Source organism: Sciurus vulgaris (genome assembly GCF_902686455.1).
Source record: "Sciurus vulgaris genome assembly, chromosome: 7".
In the NCBI taxonomy this organism is placed as follows: domain Eukaryota; kingdom Metazoa; phylum Chordata; class Mammalia; order Rodentia; family Sciuridae; genus Sciurus; species Sciurus vulgaris.
In genome coordinates, this window is record NC_136467.1 from 105,405,186 (window position 1) to 105,419,753 (window position 14,568).

General features: G+C 41.1%; 1 protein-coding gene across 2 annotated transcripts in view; it reads left to right on the top strand.

Annotated features, from left to right (window-relative positions):
• TRAM2 (translocation associated membrane protein 2) overlaps positions 1-14,568 on the top strand; it is an 80,502-nt gene that overhangs the window by 45,038 nt on the left and 20,896 nt on the right. The gene's annotated exons all lie outside the window — the stretch shown is intronic.

Sequence of the window (14,568 nt, forward strand, 5' to 3'; positions counted from 1 at the left end):
ATCCCTCTCCCCTGTGCATCTGTGACCTTTCAGTAGTTTCACCTCAGCATCCTGCATCTTCCCAGTGCCAAGGTGGAGCGCTGCAGTAGCAACAGCTAGAAGCTTCCCTGTATGCTCCAGCTATAGGTATCAAGGATAAGCACTGCCCTCTGGGGTGCCTCAGTACTTGACTCCTTTCCTTAGAACCCCTAGTGTTGATTCTGTTTGGGACAGGACTTGCAGCACTATCACCATTGATCCCTTACCAAGAGAACTAAAAACCTTAGTTTTCTCAATGAGGAGAGTTGCCAGGATGTTTCACTCTGGGTGGTGCATGGAAATGTGCCCAGGGAGTAGAGTGGGTTGGGGTCAGGAGTAAACCCAGGCCTAGACACATGTCTTGATAGGACTGTCAGGAAGGCCACTTATCTCAGCTGTTGCACCATAAGCTGACCTACAGTTGCTGAGCATTACTGAGAACCTGTGGGGAGCCTATGTAATGCCAGGTGTCAGGTCCTCACAAGCACTTTCCAGTGTAGTGTGCAGCTGCATGACTAGAAGCAGCAGGGCCAGGCAGGCACATAGCCGGGCTGGGCTGGACTGGGCAGAGGACTCACCTAAAGGGGTAGCTGCTGCTCACCTTCAGCCACTTGTCAGCATATAGTTGTTACCTACATAGGGTGGCTGAGAACTTCTATTCCCTCCCCCCGCAGAGAACCAGAAGAAATCTGTAGGTAAAAATGCCCTGTTTTTTAGGTGTTATATCTCATCAGAAGAACATATGCTTAACCTGCACAAAGTCCTGAGTTTGATCCCCAGCATCAAAATATAATAGGCAAACAAATAAATAAATAAAAGATTTAAAGGAACTGGACATGATATTATGTGCCTGTATTCCTAGCTATTCAATGCTGAGGCAGGAGGATTGCGTGTTTCAAACCAGCCTGGGCAATGTAGGATGCCCTATCAAAGGGGAATGGGATAAGGAAAAGAGGAAGAGGAAGAACTTGATTTTTAAATGTTGGCAACTAATTTTGAAATTTTGTGAGCAGGCCACCATTGTGCAGACCAAATCTACACATCTGCATGTCAAACCAGCCTTTGGGCCAGGGGTCTGCATTGGAGTTCTCAGCTCCCTCCCCAGCTCCCATCACTTTCTTAGTTGGAAAGTGCTAAGTACTGTCTTGTTGAACAAGGGGAAGATGTTTGCTTGCTGAATCTAGCTCTCCTCTTCCTCTGCACTAGAGATGAAGATGAGTTTCCTTTCTGTGTCTGGACTCTACCAGCTACTAGTGGAAGGATTTTGGTGGTAAATCTGTGGATCCTATGGTCCACAGAAGTTGCAGCTACAAACCTTTTCTGGGCCTACCTGTCCCCTGCAGTCACCGTGGCCAGGCTCTGGCAGAAGTCATGCTTCTGGGGCAACCAACACAGTTCATTCATTGAAGAGTCAAACTGAAGCACAATGGCAAAGAGAAAGAATTCCATTCCCAAGAAGAAGAGGCCATGAGAAAGCATGTCTCAGTCACAGTGAGCCAGAAAAGGCCACAGGCAACATATGTGGCCAGGAAACAAGGCAGAGATCTGTTTGTCCCAGGTCATAGTCCAGCGCTGGTGGGCATAATGGGTACTGTTGCTCAGTGCCATATAGTCCAGGGGCTTCTTTTACTGTCACTAAAAAATCCTGAGATACCTATAGATCGAGCTATATATTTTTTTAGTTTTTTAGAAACTGTGGTGAAATAGCAGAGCACGCACCTGTATTCCCAGTTCAAACAAATTTTTAAAAATGTGGTAAAATATGCATAACATAAAATTTTCCTTTTTTTTTTTTTTGAGATAAGATCTTGCTATGTTGCTCAGGCTGGCCTCAAACTCCTGGGCTCAAATGATTCTCCTGACTACCTCCTGAGTAGCTGGGATTGCAGGCATGTGCCACTGTACCCAGTACAAAATTTACCATCTTAACCATTTGGTGTAGTGTCACTAAGTACATTCACATTGTGGTACCATCCATCTCTAGAACTCTCTTCGTCTTGCAAAACCGGAACTCTGTACCCATTAAACAATAACTCTCTGTTCTACCCTCCCCGCAGCCTTTGGCAACCACCATTCTACCTTCTGTCTTAGTGAATTTGATACACTGGGTCCCTCATACACATAGAGTCATATAATATTTGTTGACTAGGTAAAATTTATTTTTAAATATTTTTTCACAATATTTATGTGAATATTTATTTCACACACATTTATGTGAATATTCATTTCACACACATTTATGTGTGTGAAATACAGAAAAACATAAGAAGATAGAAACCACACTTGACCTCACACTCAACAAAAACTTTAGTTAAAACATTTTGGGGTGAAATACTTCTTTTGCTATTAGAATGTGGTGGACCTTTTCCCGTCATTGATTATTAATCCGTTCAACAAGATACTTCAAAAAGCTTCATAGTATTTCTTAATAGGGACCACTATCAACTTCATATTATTGAATATTTGTTTACAGTTTTTATTGTAAACTACAGTGAAATTCTTGTAGCTGCATTTTTGTGTTCATTTATGATTATTTTCACAGGATAAATTCCTACTACTGGAATGTCTGGGTCAAGTATAATATACTAGCTAAAGATTTTAGATGCAGTTCCAAAATATCCTGTTATCTAATACTTATGACCATATATTCTAAATTTTTGAATAATTTATATAAATATAAAGTACATAGGCATTTTTTTTAAGGTCAGCAGGCCAATTTGTAAATTTATAAAGAGATGTTCAACTATCAAATATTGTACTGATATTTTCATCTCATTTCTCCCCAAAGGCATCTTATATGGAATGTCAGATCATAACTCAACACTAATAATTTACCATGAGAAACTATTATCCTGGGAATCATAACAGTTGGTGTGCACATGCTCAGGACATCCTTTTATCGTAGAAAGAGCCTTCTCAGAGAAATCAACAGACAAATGATAACCTACTACGTCTGTCTCTCAGCTTGGCTGAGAAGTGTAGGCTGAGTGCTCCAGGGCCAGACTCAACCCCTGGCATAAAGAACTCCTCACTGTCTTGGGAGTGCCACTGTCTATCTCATCCTGCCTTTGTGTGTTTAATTATTAGTTCAGTGTTCAATCCAGACAAATATTTGTGTGCCTGTTGTGGGATGGCCTAGGTGTCAAATAATTTAAAGGAGAGATAGATAATAACAGTACATAATTATAATTGCAATAAGGTTGTGAAGGAAATATACAGGGCTATGTGATCGGTAAAAATGAGTGAGGACAAAGGTGTTTTTGAGAAGCTGACTTTTGAGCTTTGGGGGTGAGGGAGGATTGTGCTTGGGGACACAAAGAAGGGTTTGGGCAGAAGACAAGCCTTCCTGAAATAGGAATTCACATGTGCAAAGGCACTCGACAGAGGAACAAACACCCAGCATGTTCTAGTGACTGAACACAGGCCAGTGTGCCTGGAGCCAGCCAGGGTTGGCATTTTTCCAGGGTGGGACTATTGGAGTCTGCTTCTGGAATCCTCCAGGACTGCAGGATGCCTGGGTAGAGGTACATTAGAATCTGTGCTAGACCAAGGGGGTTTCAGTTACTTTAGAAGAAGATAAAATATTAAATAGTCTACTGTTTAAATCTTATCATTTGGGGCTATTCAAAATATGACAAGAAAATAATCAAGAGAGACAATGAAATCAGAATAGCCTGCTTAATTCTGTTTTGAGCTCCTTAATCACCCACCCAATATGGTAATGTTTAGTTTGTAAGAACTGGAGGAAAGCAGACTTCTCGTGGGAAAAAACACTTTACAATAACAGGTCTGTTAAGGCTGTAATTTCTAAAACCCTCCCCCAAAACCTTTTCAGGACTGAAAGTGGTTGGAAATGTCTCCTTTTTTGTATAACCAGGGTAAATTCTGACTTCTGAGACTTCTTTAAGTCCTGTGTAACTTGCTCAACTCAACATTTACAGTTGAATTTTAATAGGGGAGAGACTTTTTATGCAAAGTGGTCTATCATTTCTAAATCTGTCTTCCCGGACTGAAACTTTCAAGTTCTAAGGAAGAGAGACTCAGTAGCCATGTCAAGGGTTTTTCTTAACTTGTTTAGGTGTGTCTCCCTCTTCTTCTCTAGTCCCTTCTTCCAAGCTCCCAGTCTTGGTTTCCTAGAGCTATGGTAACAACAAGTACCACAAACCGAATGGCTTCAACAAAAGAAATTTATTGTCTCAGACTCAGGAGGCTAGAGTTCTGATACCAAGTACCAGGAGGGGCATGCTCCAATGAAGGTGCTGGGGAAGGGCCTGTTCTAAGCCTTTCTCCAAGCTTCTGGCAGCTCCCACCTGTGGCAGCATGTCAGTCTTCACATGTCAGTCTCTGTGTCCAGATTTCCCACTCCACTGTGGCCTCATCTTAAAGAATTGATCTGCAGGACCCTATTTCCAAATAAAGCCACCTTCTGGAGTGCTGGCAGTTAGGATATCAGATGAATTGTAAAAGGGACACAGTTCAACCCATTTCTTCAGATACAAACTTAGGAGTTTGTGTCATTATAATCAGCAAATTAAAATTAAGCTCCAGGGAGAGATGAACACAGAGTGGTTTTAATGATGCTCTTCATCCTAGTGTAACCACCACACGGGTCTCCTTGTGGTTGTCTTTATGGTGTACAGTGATGAAGCAGGATGGCTTATTCTTTTTTACCGGTCCCTACTCTTCTTATTTTTACTTGCCACCCTATTAGGGTTGCCAGAATTAGCAAATAAAAGTCTAGGACTGCCACTTAAATTTAAATTTTAGATAAATACAGAATACTTTTTATTTTTAGTATAAGTATATCCCAAATTATGCATGAGACATAATTATAGTAGAAAATTACCCATTGTTTATCTGAAATTCAAATTTAACAGTTTTTTTTTTTTTTTTTGGTAACCATACCCCCTTACACAATTCTTGCAAGGAATAAAATGTCAGGTTTCTGTTCTTACTCTTAGAAACTCTTGAGTTGTCGTTCTGATTAAAATACCACAAGGTGTTTGGTATTATGGTAAGAAATTATATATAGACTGTAAAAAGTCAGAAAATAATAGGAGTTTGATTCTTCCTATAGGCAGTCTCAAGGACTGCTGGCCTCCCTTCTGATGTAGAGCAGGTAAAGGCCCACTGGAGTCAAACTTTTATTTACATGGTTGTTTAGGTTGTACCACTAAGATGCTGAATTGTTTTGGACAAACCATTAATTTCTGGAGTTCCGTCACTCATCTACAAATGGAGATCAGTGGTCACTGTCTCAACCCCAGGAGTTACTGGAAGATAGGAAGCCCAAGGAGTCCTCTTAGGTGCTTGCTACTCAGATTTTCCATAGACCAGCACCATCAGCATGACTTGGGAACGTGTTAGAAATGCAGACTGTCAGGCCCTATTGTAGCAGAATCTGCATTTAACAGGATCCTCAGATGCCCATTAAAATTGAGAAATTGGCTGTAGGTTATGTAGGTGGAAAAACTCAGATTAGGTTTTTAAATAATCCTGTGCTTCTAACCTCAAAGGTAAGATTGAGAGACCCACTAAATCCAGTAATTCATTTGCATCTTTCTGTCCTCTTTCAGTTTTGGTTTTTCTATAAATATTTGGTCTGGTAAGGGGTGGAGAGAGGTGGGGCGAACCATTGAGTGGATTTGATTTCCAGCCGGGTTTGCAGCTGCTTGGGAAAGAAGTGTTGGTAACTTTGTTGTTCCTGGGCCTGCCAGGTGCAGCACACCTAGAGCAGAAAGGCTGAACTGGAGGGATCTCTTCAAGGAAGGGCTTGTTTTGCAGTGATCAGAGGTGACAAAGAACTATCCCCTGGCTCTGTTGATCCCGGTTAGTTTCATCACTTCCATCTGTTGTGTTGCATTTTGCAGCTAAAGATGAAAAGCTTAGGAACCTCCTGCACTATAACCTGGTGATTGTTTTCACAGCCCCTTCTAAGATGAGACACAGTGCTTGCATAAACCACTTCAGACAGATGGTTTCAAGCCCTCCTTCAGTCAAAGACCATTGTCCAGAACTCAGTTTCTTATTTCCTTTCCTGGCTGGCTGGAATTAGACTCCTGGTTGTGTCATATACTTGAAAGATTGGCACCACATATCAAACTGGGCCCCTCTGTATAAGATGAGCTCATGGGGGACAAGAAAGGCAAGAGACAGGTGGGCAGCAGTGGCTCCGGAGATGGAAACTGAACTTGAATTACAGATGAAAGCTACCCATCCTGAACCTGTGGCTCTTACAGCTGAGACTTGAGCCTCATCTAGCCTGGCCTGATACTTTTACAGTTCAGGAAACAGGGACTCAGCGATGATTATGTTCCCAAAGATGTACTGATTAAGGGCAGAGGAGGGGCTGGGTTGCCCACAGGCCATGCATCACCAGAGCCCAGGGAAGCTTTAGAAAGGCTGGGTGTTGAGCATAAGGGGATGCCCACCAAGAAGACAGATCTGGCTCTGTTCTTGCCCTGTTGTGCCAAACAACCACCAAGATCACCTCTGGCCTCAAGGTTCTGTCTGTATAATTAAGAGAAAAATTTATTAGAGCCACTAGTGTGCCTGGTCTTGGGGAGCCTCTACCTAGCACTTACAGCTAGCCTGGACTTGATTTATTTTTCCCCACTAAAATCTACTAGATATAACTATTGTGCAGAAAAGTAGACAAATAAGCTTTCTGCTTGATGGATTTTCACAAATGGAACACATCCATGCCACCTAGAGGGGTCCCCTTCCATCCTAGACTTGATTTTATCCCATTCCCCATCATATCCTAGAACATTTAGCCCATTCAGTGTGGAGATCCTAGAGTCTTAAGTGAGCGGAACCTCCAAGGTGCTATGGCTAATTGTTAGCCAGCTCCATGCCTGGGCACTGCCCTTTTCTCCTTTCGTTCCCTACCACATACCCTCTGGCCCAGACCCCACCTCACATCTTGATTGTCACCTCCCCATTTCTTTTTCTTTTTAGCCAGGATACTTTTTTCCCTAAGCAATTGTTTTTCTTGTAATAACTTTTGTCCTCAGTTTCTAATAACAGGTTTGTTGAAATTGTTATTTTTATACAAGTAGAGAAATGCCCAAATTTTAGATTCTTTTTGTTGTTGTTGTTGTTATTGCTGTTGCATGTGGTCCTTGAGGTTACTTTTCCTGGATGGCTCTCAGTGAGTTTGTTTTTTTAAGCATTCTCTGCATTTGGCAGTCTACTGAATGCATGTGACATGTCTGGGAGTGTCATATGAAGCCACGGATTTGTAAACTGCAGTGGGTCTGTGGTCTGTGCCTGGCACCTAGGAATTCTTGTTGTATTTCTTTCCTGAATCCCACAGGGAAGGCTATAGCCCTATACAAAGAAATGGTGCCTCCAGAAAACAGTGCAGAATTTCGGGGCTTTTCTTACTAAATTCTCTTTAACCCCACACTCTCATCGTTTTGTCCCATCGTTGTATTCTTGTCGTCCTATGGTAGTATAAAATTGGAGAAAATAGATTGCAAAACACAATGAGGTTAAAATGGTAACTAAAAATCTTTCACCTAGATCTTTCATTTTATAGGCTGCCCGTGTGTGTGTGTGTGTGCGCGCGCGCGCATGTGAATTGGTTTCTGATCTCCTTGGCTTATAGGTGGCTGTCTTCTCCCTGTGTCTCTTTGCATTGTCACCCTTCAATGTATCTGTCTCTGGGTTCAAATTTCCTACTTTCTGAGGTCGTATTGTAGGTCCTGCCCTGATGACCTCATTTTTAACTTATTCCTGTAGAGATCCTGCTTCCAAATAAGATTACATTCCAGTATTGAGGATTAGAACTCCAACATATTTTTGGAGGGACAGAGGGTGTGGTATGATTCAGTCAATAATAGTGCACATATGTGTGTGTCTATACAAACATGTATCTGAGAACCAGCATGGTCCTTGTAGTTAAAATGCCAATGGCCTTGTCTTCCAGGTTGGGAGACCAGAGAGGAAGTGGCCAGGCAGCCTAGAGGTTGGGGCGTGCGTGGGGGTCAGAATGCTGCCCTTTGAGTCTGTGTGGTCCTGTGTGTCCTAAGCCCCTCTCTTCCCTGGGGGGAGAGTGACAGGCCTTCAAGTCTCAACAAATGCACCCACTATGTGATTTGAAGGGGAATCAGGAAGCATAGAGGCCTGGTGGAGAGACTGGGTGTGATCCTTGGCATTGGCAGTCCCGGCCCCACCCAGCAAGCTCCAGGTCCTAAGGGCACAGTTCCTGCTTGTCTCTGAGCTTCAGCTGCCATGTCAGTAAACAGGGATAATACTCAGGATTACTGTGAGGAGTAAATGATGTCAGTCATCAGACATGCTCAATATGGTGCCTGGCCAATAAATGGCTTACAACTGTCCTTTGTTTTATTTATCCCATATGAGTACCCTAATAGGATTTTTTTCCTGGTTGTTATATAGTGACTGTTCTGTTCCTTCATCTTCTGATTCTTTCTGTGGATATGGTATAATGGTTTCATTTATTTGTACAGCACTTTATAGTTTTTAAGTCAGTTATCTATTTAATTCTTATAACTTTGTAAAAAAAAAATATAGTTGGTTTTATTCCTGTTGTCTAGACGTGGTAACTAAGTCAGAGAGACCTTGGATCACATGATCATCTAGTAGCAGCTCCAGGAGTGAACTTTGGGCCTTCTCGTGCATGTTCCTGGCCATTATGGGGCTAAAATAGAACAACAAGATGAAGATACCACTTTATTTTAGCAATTTGAGCAAATTAGGGAGAATTTGAACATTTATTTTTTAAAAATATTTTTGAATAGAGAATACTTTCACAAGGTTCAAATAACTTGTGAAAGTATTGTTCCCATCCTGTCCCCTATGAGAATCACTGTTGTTCCTGAGTACCCTTCCAGCATTTCTTATCTGCCTTCCAGTGTTGCTTTGTGCAACTGAAAGTACATATTTTTTCATTTTTCTCTTTCTTTTTTTTTTTTTTTTTTCAGATGGGGTTGGGGATCCTAGGGATTGAACCCAGGAGTTCCATCCCCAGCTTATGAACCTTCTGCCTCAGCCTCCAGCATCTCTGGGTTTCCATATGCCTGTACCACCATGCCCTCCCTGCTCCTTCTTTCTTACATGAAGGGTGGAATACCATGTGTTCTCTTCTGTACATTGCTTTTTTTTTCCCCACTAAATAATGTATCCTGGCTATCATTTTGTATCAGTATGCAGCAACTCAGTGATGTGCACATGTTCATAAGAGTGCAGCATGCTTCATTTTCGTGTATGTCCACATCCATGTGGTCACAATGTAGACCAAGGTCCAGCGTTCCCAGCTTCCTCTTGTCCCTTCTGGCAAATACCACATCCCAAGGCCTTGAGTGGCCATTCTAAGTTCCCTGGTTAGTTTTACCTGTTTTTCATTTTGTTTCTCTCTGGTTCTTTTGTTAATAGGGTTCTTCTTTAATTTTAGCTGGATCAGAATCACTTGGAGGTATTTTTTAAAAATAGATTCTTGGGTCCTTTACTCTGAGTTTCTGACCCAGTTGGTCAGAAACTGGGATTGGGCCTGGATAATGTACATTTCTAAGCTTATAGATGATACTGATGCTGTGGCCACACTTTGAGTAGCTGTGGTACATTACAGGTTGAGTATGTCTCACCCTAAATGCTTAGGAAGTGTTTTGGGTTTCAGATATTGGTGATTTTAGAATATTTGCATATGTGTGAAGAGATATTTTGGCCTGGGACCCATGTGTAAACCCAGAATTGATTTATGTTTCATATATGCCTTATTCACCTAGCCTGAAGGTAACTTTATACAGTATTTTTAGTGTGCTTGAGTTTTGACTGCAATCTGTCATATAAAGTTAGGTGTGCAATCTTCTACTTGTACTACATGTTGTTGGTGTTCAAAAAATTTTGGATTTTGGATTATCATTAGGATGCCCAATCTGTATATCTGTATCTTATTTACTAGTTCTTTCTAAATGAAGACAACTTGGAATACTTTATTAATTTACTGTTAGAAATAATGCTGTAGTTCATTACCTTGTACAAGTGTCATTTTTATTGTGGCAAGTACCAGCAATAAGATATACTCCCAGAAGTGGAATTACTGCATTGAGGGTTGATGCATTTGTAATTTTGGCAGAAATTGCCAAATTACTCTCCAAAGAGGTAATACCGTTTTGCATTCCCCTACCAGCAGTATGTAAGATGCTTCCCTGCAGCCTCAGCAAGAGTGTATTGTCAAACTTTGGATTTTTGCCAGTCTGATAGGTATGAAATGGTATCTCAGGGTAGGTTTTATTTGCATTTCTCTTCTGTGTAAAGCTGAGCATCTTTTTCAGTGTGTGAGAGCCATCTGTGTTTCCTTTCTCTGTGAATTTTCTGTTCATATCTTTTGTCCTTTTTTTTCTGCTGATTTTTGATCTTTTTATCCTTAAATTCTAGGACCTTTTTACATATTGACAAGATTAGTCATTTGTTTCTGATCTGAATTGTAAATATTTTCCCCAGGTGATCATTTGCCTTTTTTACTTTTGTGGGTGTGCTGGGAATCAAACTCAGGGATTTGGGTATGCTAAGCAAGTGCTCTACCACTGAGCTGTACCCCAAGCCTCTCAATTTTGTTTATGGTGAACTTTTTCATTTTTAAGTTCTGGATTTATATATAGTGTACAAGATTTGAAATAATGTGAACAGAGTTGGCTGTCAGTTTTATAAATCCAGATTTTCAGGGATTAGGAAGGAAACTGGGAAAGAAAGGAGGGCCCAGGGAATACTGTGATACTCTTTAAGTAACCAGTTCTTCAGACAAAGGAAGAGAGCTTGTTGGCAGCTGTCGAGACTCTAATGAGTTCTGAAAAGCAGATGGGACGGCAGCAACACATGGAAACCAGCCCAAGAGAGGAGGAGGAGGTCAGAGACTGCATAGCAGTGTTCAGGCAGGCAGGAGACACTGCTTACAGGTGAGGTAAGCAATATAGGAAAGTGTCTGTTTGTTATAGGAAACAAAAGAGGGTCAGAAAGAATGTTACTTCCAGAAGAGATAGCCACTCACAGAGGTCATCAAAATAGCCTAGGCTTGCTGACTCTTAATCTGTGATCAAAGACAAGCAGAGTAATGTCACTTTTGATAGGTCGTGGGATGGCCCATCTACAGGGCAAGATCACTACTGAGGTTCCCTCTTCCAAAGCTAATTAATTCTACATTAGTGCATATTGATGTATTCCAGGGGGGATACAGATGGAAGACTCATAGAATATTGATGTTGGAAAGGTGTTGGGTCATTTAGGCTGTCCACAGTTTGGTGACCTGTAATCAGAGTTGGCCTGAAGATGTGTTTTCTTTAGCTGTTTAGTGTTGGCTCATATATTGTTTTTTTAAATTTTGAGTTAGTCACCAACATTTTAAAACCAGATGATTCTTACAAAGATCTCTCTCTGCTTTTGAAATATCAGGAATCTGCCCACACTGGGCTCTAACTCCCCTGCAGCCATAATGGCTGAGAAGCAGCTGCCCTACTCACCCCCATGAGCACACATTCAGGAGTTTTCCATAGTCAACACTCATCTCTAGTTGTCCCTGACACTGAGGCTGCCTGTCAGTTGCCATTTATCCCAGTGTTAGCTGGTGTGTTTCTCTTAGTAAAGTTAAAAAGAAAGTGGATATTTTTGAGACTTGTTTCTCAAAGTGGAGATGTGAAAGATACACCAAGAAGGTGATACATTTAAACAACAGTTAAAAGCATATTTCTGTATGGAAGTGAAGAATTTTGCTTGCTTCCTCTAATGGGTCTCCACATTGAAGACACCTGGACCTCTTGCTCATTTGTTTCCACCTGATCCCTGTAGGCATTTTTCTGTGGCTCATGATCAATTACCTTTCTGATCTAGTAGCCTAGAGACATGCCAAAACTTACTCTTTTAAAAAATTATGAAAGGTTACTGCCAAATCATTGCCATTCTTTATGAGAGCCTATAGACAGAGTAATCTGTAAGGACCAGGTACTCTAACTTGGGTAATGAGAGCCTTTTATAAGAATTAGTGAACAATCAAAACCTTTTTTTTATAAAAGTTTAAATCATCAGTTATCAGTTTGTTTAAATGAAATTCCAATGCCTGCAGTTCTTTAGAAAGCAGAAGGGAGTCCAAGCAATTTGCTTTGCTACTCTGATCAAAAATAGGAAGATCACAAAGCAGAAAGCAGTTGAGGTGATTTGTATGAGTTAGAGCATTGCTTTTGAGAATTTGGGTCTGACACTGTTTGTTGTGAGTGTAGGAGAAAGAGTGCAAAGGAGCAGCATATTACTAGCAATGAAGCCCTGGAGAGGGTTTGGGGTTCTGTTGACTTCAAGGTAGCCTTTGGAGGCTGGGCTGGAGCACTGAAAACCAGGAGAACTATAAATGAACTATATAACTATATACTAAATGAACTATATCCCTTAAGTCTCTGAACTCTGAACTCTGTTACCTCATCTACTTTTTGCCATTCTCATGAAATAGTTATGCGAATCAAAGAAGACAGTGCATACTGAAGAACTCTGAGATCAAAAACGAGGGCTACAGAATACAGTTAAAAATCCAGAAGGAACTTGAAATCATTCCCTACAGCCAGGGAATTTGCTGGTCCTTTTGATTCTGTCACTCAGATCTTTCCAACACGTTTGTCTCTATGGCTCTGCCACCCTCCTAGGTGCAGGACACCCTTCTGTCTCCCCATCTCCAGGAATTCTTGCCCTTACTCCCTGACTGCTGCCCACTAACTCAGGCTCCATATGGCAGGAGGGGGGTCTTTATAAGTGTGTGACTGAGATCCATAGTTTCAGGAACTTTCCACTGCCTTAATGGCACAATCCACACATCTTAGTGTGATCTATAAGGGGCCCTTTGTGAGTCCCAACCTGTACAGGCCCCCAGTTTCCCCCAACCCAGCCTTGAGTCCACTTCAGAGCACTTACCACACCTGTCTGCTGGTTTTCTCTTCTGATTTTTAAATTGCAGTAAAATATATATAAATGTTACCATCTTTGCCATTTTTAAGTATATAGTTCAGGGATGTTAAATACATTTGCATTGTTGTGAAATGAATCTCCAAAGCTGGGTTTATCTTGGAAAATAGAAATTCTCTTATTCATTAAGTAGTGACTCCTCATTTCCTCCTCAGCCCCTGTACGCAGCGACTCTTCTACTTTCTGTCTCTATGAATTTGACTACTCAGGGAACCTCATACCAGTAGAATCATAATATTTGTCTTCTGGTTTAGCATGATGTCCTCAGGTTTCATCCCGTGTTGTAGCTTGTGTTAGAATTTCCTTCTTTTCTGAGGCTGAATAACATCCCAGTGTATGTGGACCCCACGTTTGTCTACCCATTTGTCTATTGATGGACACTTGAACTGCTTCCAGCTTTTTGCTGTTGTCAGTAGCGCTATGTGTGAGGATGTGCAGATACTTCATTGAAATCCCGCTTTCAGTTCTTTTGAGTTAATGTTCAAAGTAGAATTGTAGGATCATATAGTAATTCTATTTTTAATTTTTCAAGGAACTACTCTTCCTTTTTCTATAGTGACAGCACCATTTTACATTCCCACAAGCAGGCACGAGTGTTCCAATTTCTCCACATCTTCACCCATACTTTTTTAATTGTAGCCATCCTAGTAGGTATGAGGTGATTTTTTTGGTGCATTTTCATAATGGTTAGTGATATTTAGTATGCTTTCATGTACTTGCCATTCATATGCCTTCTTTGGAAAAATGTCAATTCAAATCCCTTACCCATTTGTTAAATTGAGTTTGTTTTTGTGTTCGTTGTTGATGAGCCATAGTTCCTTAGCCACTGTTTTAAAAATGTTTTTATTAACGTATTACAGTTATACATAATATTGGGGGTCATTTTCATATAATCATACATGCGTAGAATATAATTTACTCCACTTCAGGTCCCATGACCTCCTCTTTCCCTCCCACTTCCCTCTTGCTGTTGCCCTTCCTCTAGTCTACTGGTTTTTCTTCTATTCATGTATAGTTTTTTTTTTTTAATTGGTGCTTTTTAGATATACATAAAAAGAGGAGTGTAAATCCCATGAAAATTGGCAGGAGATCAGTGGTGTTGAGGAAGGAGACAGGGAAGAGGGACAGGAAAAGGGAGGAAAGAAATCAACCAAATTATACTATGTATATATATGGTTTTTAAGTATATGAGGATTTGGTATATTGTGCTGTTTTAGTCAGTGTTTTCGCTGCTGTGTCTAAAAGGTCTGACCAGAACAACTTTTAAGGAGGAAAAGTTTATTTGAGGGCTCACGGTTTCAGAAGTCTTAGTCTATAGAAGGCCAGCTCCATTCCTTGAGGCTGGAGATTAAACAGACCATCATGGTGGAAGAGTGAGGCAGAGGGAACCAGCTCACATGGTGATCAGGAAGCAGAGAGAGAGAGAGAGACTCCACTTGCTAGGTACACATATATTCCCCAAAGCCACACCCAATTCCCACCTCCTCCAGCCGTACCATCCACTTCAGTTACCATCCACTTAATCTCCATCAGGGAATTAATTCACTGATTAGGTTAAGACTTACAACCCAATCATTTCTCCTC